The sequence below is a fragment of the Pithys albifrons genome, chromosome 3, assembly GCF_047495875.1.
Source record: "Pithys albifrons albifrons isolate INPA30051 chromosome 3, PitAlb_v1, whole genome shotgun sequence".
NCBI classification, from domain to species: domain Eukaryota; kingdom Metazoa; phylum Chordata; class Aves; order Passeriformes; family Thamnophilidae; genus Pithys; species Pithys albifrons.
The window spans coordinates 50512611-50523727 of NC_092460.1; the positions used below are offsets into that span (position 1 = coordinate 50512611).

The window sequence follows — 11117 nt, forward strand, 5'->3', positions numbered from 1 at the left end:
CTGCTTCTTCAATGGCTGTTCAGAGACTTTGATGAGTTGACTGGGAAAACTGCTTCCAGCTTCCATCTCTCCAGCAGGGCTTCTGGAGTTGAGCATCAGGACCCAGAAGACTTGAAAAGTTAAGTCTTTGCTCAGTTAAGTCATTTGCCTCATTTCCTCATTCTAGCTCACAACAAAAAGGAGACCCAGTTTTGGGCTCTAAAGCCTCAAACAGTTTGCCCAACAGACAACTAATTCACTAAGCCAAATAACAGCAGCCACCAAGAGCATCTGAAGTCTCTAAATATTACAACTGAACAATTTGGCTTCATCATCAAGCAGCCGTTTTCCTTATCCAGAAGCTTGTCATACCTCTCTGTTATTCAAGACTCATCTTTAGAACTTACTATGCACATGGCTCCCATCCTGTGTTTCAACTAATTTCCCCACCAATTTTGTGTATCCATCTACATAAACATTTGCCTGCTTCTTGCTTAATATTTTTCCAGGAAGTGGTTGATTCAGGAGACAAGAGAGCAGCCACTGATGGAAGAGGTGCAATAAATCTGTATCCCTCACTAGGTGAGTTAAGCTTGCCAGGAAATGGGCCCAGCACTGCATAACATTCTGCACAATCTAGGACTAGGGTTAGCTGCCTTGATGCTCCATCCATACAAGTACCCTTTACTGGGAGAAACTCTCACCCTAAGAACCAAAAGTGAGCCTCAAGAGTTCCCATTATTTGAAAGAAACAAACACAGCCACAAGTAAACTTCGGAGAAAAAGCAACACCAACATGAAGGCTGTTTCCCTAATTTTAACAAGAGTTACATTATTATGCAAATTTCCCAAGAATATCATGCACAAATTCAGTTACAAGAACCCTGAAATGTAAATTCTATGGCTCTTCCTTATTTGGGGGTGGGGGGAAAGTTTAAAAACTTAATACAAACAAAGCTCATTGAGGTAATTTTTTTTCAGGTCTTTACCTAACGGCTTTCTTTGCAACAAAGACAGATTAGATACTGTCCTGCCATGTGCATCCTGTTCAATACCGAACACCTTGTTAGTGTCCAAATCCTACCTCCAAAATTCACAAACTACAAGAGTAAAACTCAGGAATGACATAATGTGTCCAAACACCCTTTTGAATTGAGACAAACACCACATATTCCACATACTCCCAGGCACTCAGCAATAGGACAAGGGGGCACGGGCTCAAGCTCTGCCAGGGGAAACTGAAGTTGGAGATCAGAAAAAAATTCTTTACAGAGAGAGTAATCAGGCATTGGATTGGCCTGCCCAGAGAGGTGGGGGATTCACCATCCCTGCAAGTTTTTAAACTGAGATTGGCCGTGGCACTGAGTGCCATGATCTGGTAAATGGACTAGAGTTGGACCAAGGGTTGGACTTGATGATCTCAGAGGTCTTTTCCAATGCAATCAATTCTATGATTCTGTGATTCTAAGATGTATGCCTGTCTTTCCCATCTACAACAGAAGGTAAAAAAATAACCACCATACTATGGTTCTCTAAACAACAAAGAGTACAACCGTATGTCAGGATTATAACATGAAGGTCATACAGGACCTTTTCAAAGACATAGAAAATCTTCAAAGACATTTTACAAAACATGATTAAGGTTAGGGAAGTTAACACCACAAATTCAGAAAAAAAGACCCTGCAATTTTGGGGCAAAAAAAAAAACCAACATCAAACTATGAAGTTATTGTTTTAGTTGCGTCTTTCCAAGTCACTACTTAAGGAGTTGAAAAAGCATTTAACTTTCAGAGAGAAGTATGTCCTGACACTTTTGGCACTACCTTTGTGATGCTTTTCAGGCAATGCTGCACAAGAGATTAAGAGCACACAAATGCAAACCCAAACTCCCAGGCGACTACTGCTTTGTGGTCGAATCTTACCAAGGTTACAGTGTCTGTTCCCATACACAAAGCAAAGGTCACTCATATCCATATACATTTGTTGAGTTCCACAACTACATAATGTTCCAAAGCCTCAGATAATGATGCCCTACAGAAGTACATCATTAACAGATAATTCTCCCTCCAGCATGTCTTACATGTCAGAATTGCAACTCTGTCAGAGGCACAGCATCACAAAAAGGCCACAGTACTTATGGCAAAATCATGCACAAAACACCACTGGCATTCCCAAGGAAACAGTCTCTCAAGATGTAAAACAAGGACTGGGAATTTTCAAAGGAGAAGTGTTTTTCCCAGAACACGCAATTTAAAATCTCTCCAAAGTATATGAGAATATGTTTCATCAGAAAGTAATTAACAGTGAAACCACAAAAATCAGTCAAAAGCCAAAAGGGAGGCAATTTCTTTAGAACAACAACTAGCTTTGACTGGGATTTTCTAATCTTCATAAGTCACTTGAATTTAACACTGGAGACCGACAAAGGAAGAACAAAAAGATAATTTTATCTCTGATGAAGCTCTAACATGAACAGTATTTAACATCAAACTTCATCTGCAACCTGCACATGAAGTCACTACAGCTCTCTAGTTTGTCTCTCCTCAGTCATAGAGCATCCTGGCACTGCCTGTATAGTTCAGCAACTATGATTCACTAGAAAACTTAGCCATGGGATATGTTTGGTGTGATACCTGTTTGGAGTGTTGTCATCTGCATTTCTGGTTCCAGCAGGGTCATGTCGATCCTTTTCTCAACAGCTACAAGCCCTTAAAGACCTTTCATTTTATAGAGATAGATAAATAGATGTAGATAGGTTTAAAAAAAAAACCAAGAGGACCTCTCAACTTTAATCTCGTTCAAAACTTGCAAGTAATTCTCATCCTTAAACATGAAAACTGTGCCTAGTGAGAAAACTCAAGACTTTCAACACGAAGTTCTCTGCTTATTCACTACAGGCAAGTTGGAACAGCCCAGAATCAAATTACAGCTAGAAGAAAAATGAACACTCAAAGCAGAATGCAATGTGTAGTTTGCAGAAGTAAGGTCCACCCCTTGATGCTGTGTAAGTGAGAGGGGGGAGGGAGGAAGGGGTCAGAGACACCAGAACTGGCAGTTTTCCCCCCTTTTATAAGCGCAGGATGACGTCTTAGGCAGACTTTCAACCCCCTAAGGGGCTCTGCTGATGAGGCAATTTCGTTCCAAGGACAAGGAGACCCAGTGTTAACATAAACATGCAGACATCCTCGGCTTTGAAACAACACGGCAGAAAACATATACATCCTGCTGACAGATCAGTTCCTTTGCTTCGGCCTTTACCAGCCCTTTTTCTTAATAATTAAACTATTCCCCTAATCATCTCCCCTTGCTGATCACTGAAGCTGAGCTACCCTAACAGATGGTAGCGTCTGTTTCTTAAAAACAACAAAAAAATCCGCCCTTTCTCATTCAGACTTTTCCCACCACGGATCACACCCTCCATCCAACCAGTCTAAAAGTTAAAAAAAGTCATGTTTCCCACATCCAGATGAACAGTTTAAAATTATTTGGGATAGTGGACAAAACTTTTATAGTCAAATATTTCTTGAGTAAAAGATAAAAATAGAATTAAGTCTTCCCTCACTAGATAATTCTAGCTCTCAACAGAAAGGAAATTCAATTTTGGTCTCTATAGAGTCTCAAGTAATTTGCCCAGCAGATAATTTAATTATCTTCACAAACTAATTCCAATGCTTGTGTCCCCAGAGCAGCTTTTCCTTATTCCCCATCTTTCCACAAGGCTCATCCTCAGTTCTCATTAGGTCATCTAAGTAAGTAACTACATATATTTGCACCAAGCCCAAAAATATACTGAGCTGCACATCCAAGATACAAACCAACTGACCAATTTTTAGATTCAAAATCCCTTTGCAGCATCACAATCCCTCTCCTGCCATAACTATTCATAAAAAAGAGTAACTGAATGTGCAAAACTGCTTAAGCACTGTTTTATGACCCCTCCAATCTTAAATAATTCCAGGGTTTCTCTAGCACTCAGCTGCAAGAGCTCCCAACAGCTGCCTCACTGCTGAGAGGAGAGCATGGCAGGTTTTAGCAACATATCGCCCTTCCCACACAGAAACGCCTCCAGGGCTTTAAAGGAGGTAGCAAAACCTCATTTATCAGCTTTAAACAATGCAGGAAAATCCCTCACAGTGATGATACTGTAGTATTTATCTGATTTCCACACTCACTCCTTACATCAGCAGTGTGCTGTAAAAGGACAACAATCAGCTCCTTTGGGATTCTCTCATACTTTGACACTGCCTATGCAGTCTTGCATTTGCCAGACCAGGCAAAAATTGCAGGCCTAAATGTTCATTCTCACTGTGCAAACCTCATGGAAAGGAACTGCAGCAGTGCACTGTGTCCCAAGAACTGAGGGACACTAGCGACAGAAATAAGTCGCTGTAACACCTACCCTGAATATGCATCATAAACACAGGAAATCATCAATTTTCAGCAGACTGTACACTTATTTTTGTGGTCATACATGGAAATATATGAGGAAGCAGCTCTGAGTGAAGCAGAAAGGAAATCTCTCCTACCATGTCCAGGAACATCACTTAACTCCCTGAACTATGTATGTGTGCACTGCCAGTGACCACGAACAGACGCATGAAATTTAAAGCACTGACCAGGATGCTGCTTATGTGACCAGCAAGGAAGATGAAGATTGCACTACCAACTGTCTTTGTGGCAATGTATTGATTGTGGCCAGGGGCCAGTTACAGCTGCAGAAGTGGCTGATAGTATCCCGATATAAATGAGTTATGGAAAACCTGACACCTTGATAAGGAAACGCTACAGAAGCAGCACACATCCCAAAGCCAGCACTCCGTTTGCCAAGCACTAGCAGCAACTGACTACTGTGAAATAGTGCGACCCTTGATGCGTGAAGCAGCCACTCTCTGTTTAAGTAGAACAGATTGAGAATCCTGCTCAATGGCATTCTCCCTTTGAAGAGCCAGACTTCCTTTCCCATTCCTACCTTTAATACTTAAACCAGCAAAACCAGCAACAGACCTCCTTAGACAGACAAAACAGTTGCCCGGATTTGGGCCTGACCTGTTCAGCAAGCAAGGAATATTTTTCAAACAGCTATCAAATTATATGTCTGATGTCCACCCATCAGCTCTGAACCTTGAAAGCTCTAAGGCAAACTGAAAACAGAGAGAAACTGGAAAGTCAAAACAGAAGGGAGACAGAATATTTCAAATCAGTGACAGGAGAAGGGCATTAGGCTTGCTAACTTGATCAGGAACAAACAAAAACTTTGTTGAGAACTAACTTCTTAAAGCCACCACATTAAAGCTGCCTTCGGCATTATCCCTTCCAGCTCAACTATTCCATCACTATTCAGAAGTTTGTTTTAAATATTTCAAGGAGATTACGACTGTTTGGTAGCTCCCATCAGTAACAGGCCACTCATTTCCATCATGCTCTGGATCTCACAGCCCTATCAGAAACTTTCAGACAGCAGGCTAAATTTATAGTCTCCTGGGACATAAAGTCTCTTTACACAAATCTATGCAAGACAGACTGGTTGTTTTTATTCTAACAACCATTCCCTGACTCTCACACAAGAGAAAACAGCAAGCCTCGTTGGAATGTGTGTGAAGGACAGATCAGAGAAAGCCATATATTTCCTGTCTTGATCTTTTTCTTACAATATAGACTTAATCTTCTCATGCAAGTTCTAGATGAGGCAGTTATCACTGCTTGGTAATTAAATGTAGCTGACTTACACTATTCCAGAAGGCAGATATATACCAGGGGAAAAAAACAAACAAACACCCCTCCCCCTGCCCAAGAAACGGGAAAAAAAAAACCAAACCCAACCAACCAAAAAAAGAAAAAAAGGCAAAAATTAAACTACTCCAAAATATTGTTGTCTCTTTAAAACTCTTTTTTGGCATTTAAATATCATCCTTGCTGATAAGTAAACATGCCTAAGTTCTTAAATGAGTTCACAAGTCACATTATTCACTTTTTTAAAGGACAGTTTATGACATGATTATAAGAAAATATTATTAATGTTTCTAAAGTCCATGTTTCGAGAAGAGACTCATAAAATCTGCAACGCCCCTGTAATATTTGAAACTGACTGAATTCAATGTAATGACAACGCAGGAATGGAAAAGGGAAAGAAGGAGAGGGAGATAGGAATGCCTAGCCTAGTAAAAGAATTATATCAGCATTCACCTACACAATCATTTAAAATAAAACAAGGAGCCTTAATACTCCTGCATTTTAACAGTAAATGGGCATAGGAACAGAGGCACTAAATTAGCTCTTTAGGAACATTAGAAAAGTTCATCTCTGCAATATGTGGGTGTAATTACCAACAGCTTAAGCAGCAACTATTTACCCCATGCTCTGCACAGTGCCAGCAGCAGTACCTGCTGATACCTAAGGCATATGCCTATTACATGACTTGAGTCATACTGAAATTCCACACATTCCAGCCACTCTCTCTTCCCCCAGCACACGGTTCTTTGCAGAAGGCAAACATCCCAGATCAAGTAAACCTGAAACACCGGCAAGCTGGTACAGGTCTCGTCCAAACCTGTAATCATTAAACGCAGCAGTTCATTCAAAAGAATGTTACTCATCTCCAACAAGCCTACAGTGGGAAGAACCCAGGATTGTCACTGGATTCTAATGCAAGGTTTTTCATGACCTCTGAACAAAGATAACTACGAATTCATCTGGGGAAAACAGGTCAAGAGGGAAGGTCAATAAGCTAATGGAGCAATTACCATAATTTCAAATGCAAGTTGAGTAGAAGGATATTTTTTTTAGAAATTATCAAACTGCATAAGATTTGTATATTCATCACCTGTTTTTATCCTCTTTTTTTTGTAAAAACATTCATCAGGGCCTTGCTTTAATCCTGCCCTAAGGGTTGGGAAAAGTTATCTTAGCATCTTAGTACCAGTGACTGAGAAAAATCAAGATATACTAAAGAGCTTCAGATGACTCTGTAACGACCTTTCTTTGGCTTGTGTGGCAACAAATGAGTCAGTCACAAGTGATCTCTCCTATGTTAAAGAAAGCTGAGGCCTTGATGAACACGGGTAGAAAAGGAGAAGGAATATTCATTCTGGGTAGAAAAGGAGAAGGAAAGTGCCCTTGGGGTAGAAAATTTACTGTGAACTACACCTTAAATGTCCCATTAAGTTTCATGTACGAATAGAATGCAAAAATTGTGTCAAAATGGTTTACTAACACCTTATCACATGAGGCTTCCTTCCACTAAAATGACAAAAAAATTTTTCCTAGCTCTCTCTTATATTCGAATGCTTCATATTGGCACTCAATCTCTTTTATTGCATTTAATTTAGTGTAACTTAGTAACAACTATTCAGTCAAGATGCTCAAGGTCTTTACACCCACGTGTCCAGGTGTACCAATCCTACGGACCTTATCCTACAATGACAACGTGTGGCTGTGGAAAGGGAGAATATGAAGAGAAGTCTGGATGTGAAACAAACCAAAACCGACAAGAAAACCCCCAGAAACGGTCTCACTGCTCTTCAGTCCTAAGAGAAAGGAAAAAAAAATAAAAAAAGGAATCTGCTGTCCTAGGGCATATGGCAGCATGTGTGTACAGGACTGCACTCCCAGTTCTCCCATGGGATACATAATTCCATGATGCTTCACAGGTCAAAGAAATCCCTATTTTAACTCTGCTAATAGTTTCTCTTCCAGAACTACAGCCTGAGGTAACAAATTCAGTACAAATCCATGTAATACTCTTCTACAGATATGTACAGATAAGCAAAGTCTACTTAGCAAAAGTTACACAAGGAGTTAATCTGTTAGAAGCTCTCTGCACAAGTAGTTAGTTTAGCTGTGAGTCAGCAGTGCCTGTCTGGAACTGCAACAGGAGCCCCTTTGACACAGACAGGCAGCTTCCAGCAAGTCTCCTACACACCATCTCCTCCCCTCCTACTGCCACTCACTTCAATCTTCCTCGTACCTTGAATTTGGCAAGTTGTCACAGAAGCAGTTTCACTGCACCAGATACGCTTCTCAGCCACTCTGAATTGCTCAGATGTTCAAGCAGATTGCCATCTCAAGTGGGACATCATCTCTAAAGGTTTTTGAACATGTTTGAAGCCAAAGGTGCAACAACAAAGACACACCGTATTTAAAAAAGGAGCTTTAACAAGCTCAACAACTTTCAACAGCTGTGCAGCTTCTACCCTAAGATAACAAAGAAGTTCCCATTTGAAGGAAGACATTTATTAATTTAAAATGCATCAACTATATGTTTCAACTGCTCACTAAGCCAAGTGTTCCTCTATGCTGTGACAGTTTGCAGGTAACTATATTTCAACAGCACTTCTCAGTCCCATAACACTTTAATGAATGTACACACAAGCAACACTTAACAACATACTGCAGCCTAGGAGAAAAGAGCATTGTGTACCTCTGAAGATAAGGAATATTCAGGTAATCTAGATCAGGGACCTTGGACTTTATGCCTCATTTGAAAAGCTGCCCCTCCAGCAGTAAAATTTCCATTACTGTGCTGAGCCCTGATAAAGAATCAGCTGTGAAGAGACCCACCTAATGAGTCATTTCCGGGAATATCCTAATTTCTCTTGGCAAAAGGTATGGCAGAGGTGATCCTTTTCAAATACGTTCAAACACAACTCTATTTCAAGCAGATTTGCGGCCCCACAATGATATAGCTCCAAGTTTGAGTCCATAAAAATAACATTATTCTGATAGAGGAAACCCATCTATTTCTGTAAAATATTCCCAATACCAACTGTGAAACTTACCCAAACAACTGAATCCTATAAAGACGCTTTCACTCCTGTAACAGAACATCCTTTCCTCTGACCATAACAACACCATTCAAAGTGCTGCTACAAGTTTCATTTTTATGAAAAGTACTCTCATCTGTTCCCAACACTAGCATCCCTTTCCTTGTGGCATTAAGAATTAACTGCTTTTTCCCAATTCAGGACCCTTGATCATGTCTTATTTGCTAGGAGAAGAACTGCTTCCAGAAACATCCCAATGTCACCTTCAGGTAGCCAGCTGTCACGTGTTGGAAACAAAGGTTCATATGTTTTTCCCAGGTTGCCTTCGTGCTTTCTATCAGTTCCAATACTATCTTAATTAAATTGCACTTGCAATCTTTCCTTGTTTTCATAACTATAAAATGCCCAAGTGTAACACTAGTTGCGATGTGTTGAGATCACAATCTACCACACTAACATTCTAATTTTCTCCTCTTTTATTTACCATCACCACCTTTATCTCTACCTGTTGTCTTTTATCTCATACTTAGAAGACTGCAAACAGTAAGGATTAGAAGCTTTTTGTTCAGTATTTGCAGTTCCTATTTTCTCTGTTTTTAAGGCCTGTAAACGTAACCGTGATCATACAATGATATTTTTTTTATCCTCTTAAAAAGCAACATTTCAGGTTTAAGTTAATTAATTCTTCCAAACAGCAAAATACTGATACACTATTCAGAGACAGGTATGCTTAGCTCCTGGAGACAAAAATCCAGGCATACCAAGTGAGGTATCCCTCTAATCCAACTTACTGGCCTACAGTACACATAGTCTAAATCAAAAATTATCAAAAATAGTGTGGCCAGCAGGACCAGGGAAGTGATCCTTCCCCTGTACTCTGCGCTGGTGAGGCCACACCTTGAGTACTGTGTTCAGTTCTGGGCCCCTCAGCCTCTCAGGAAAGAGACTGAGGGGCTGGAGCGGTCCAGAGAAGAGCAACAAGGCTGGAGCACAAGCCCTGTGGGGAGAGGCTGAGGGAGCTGGGGTTGTTTAGCCCGGAGAAGAGGAGGCTCAGAGGTGACCTCATCACTGTCTACAACTACCTGAAGGGAAGTTCTAACCAGGTGGATGTTGGTCTCTTCTCCCAGGCACTCAGCAATAGGACAAGGGGGCACGGGCTCAAGCTCTGCCAGGGTAAATTTAAGTTGGAGAGCAGAAAAAAATTCTTTGCAGAGAGAGTAATCAGGCATTGGAATGGGCTGCCCAGAGAGGTGGGGGATTCACCATCCCTGCAGGTTTTTAAACTGAGATTGGACGTGGCACTGAGTGCCATGATCTGGTAAATGGACTGGAGTTTGACCAAGGGTTGGGCTTGATGATCTTGGAGGTCTTTTCCAACGCAATCAATTCTATGATTCTATGATTATGTTGTGGCTATGAAGCCAAACTAAAGGTCCCCAGCATTTCCAATATGCTGTGCCATGCAACTCTATAATATCCAACACTGTAAGGCACACAGGACTCAAGATGTTCAAATCCATCACACCTTGCAGGTGATAGCATGAATTCAGACTATAGCAAGACCTTCATACTGCCAAGAGTCACCAACACACACCTGAGAGGATGGAGTGAAGGGAGACCACCAAAATGAAGTCACAAACAGAAGCCACCACTTATCAAATGGTTTCATTGGTCTGTCACAGGACAAGGCTGAACATGCAAAGGCTTTCACTGCAGTCTGGTGATCCTGAGCTTCAGACAGCCAACAGTCTTTCAAACCCAGGCATTCTGATTCACTGAGTGACCCTCTACTGTGCCACTAAACTGTCACACACCCGCAGCTTGAGAAACACAGGCAGGTCATTCTCACTCGGAGATCAGAAGGCCTACTGGAATATTAAATTTTTAACTCTAGGTCTTGTTTCTCCTTCCAAGAAGGATGACAGAACCTTTCAGACATCTGCAGTGTGAAAGTTACTCAACCTTGGTAAGTGCAGACCAAGGTGGCAAAGAAAAATCTACAGATGACTACAGTCTGAAGATGAGCTAACACTTCCTTTGATTGACTGTCTCAGCTTTGCACAACATTTAGTCACTACACAGTGTGAGGAAGTTGTGTCTGGTATTGACTCAAAATAATAATACAAAGCATTTATCACCACAGCTCTGTCGAACTTCCACAGTCAGTTATATCAATCCTTCCAATCAAACAATGTAAATAAATTTTGTGAACTCTAGATTATCAGTTCTTCCTAAAAAAACCCACTGTAAGAAGCAATAAAAAGTAGACCTGTCATCAGGACATGTAACATGGCACGCCCACAGTCCTTGGTGAGGACACACTACATGAGACACGAGTGCACTGTCCCACTCACCATTCTTCCTTTCGCTGAGCGGTGG

General features: G+C 41.0%; 1 protein-coding gene across 1 annotated transcript in view; it reads right to left on the reverse strand.

Moving 5' to 3' along the window:
• MRTFA (myocardin related transcription factor A) overlaps nucleotides 1-11111 on the reverse strand; it is an 86143-nt gene extending 75032 nt beyond the window's left edge. Inside the window, exon 1 of the mRNA XM_071551827.1 lies at nucleotides 11093-11111. The gene's annotated coding sequence lies outside the window, so the exon portion shown is untranslated. The remainder of the gene's footprint in view (nucleotides 1-11092) is intronic.
• Between the last annotated feature and the right edge of the window lie 6 nt (nucleotides 11112-11117).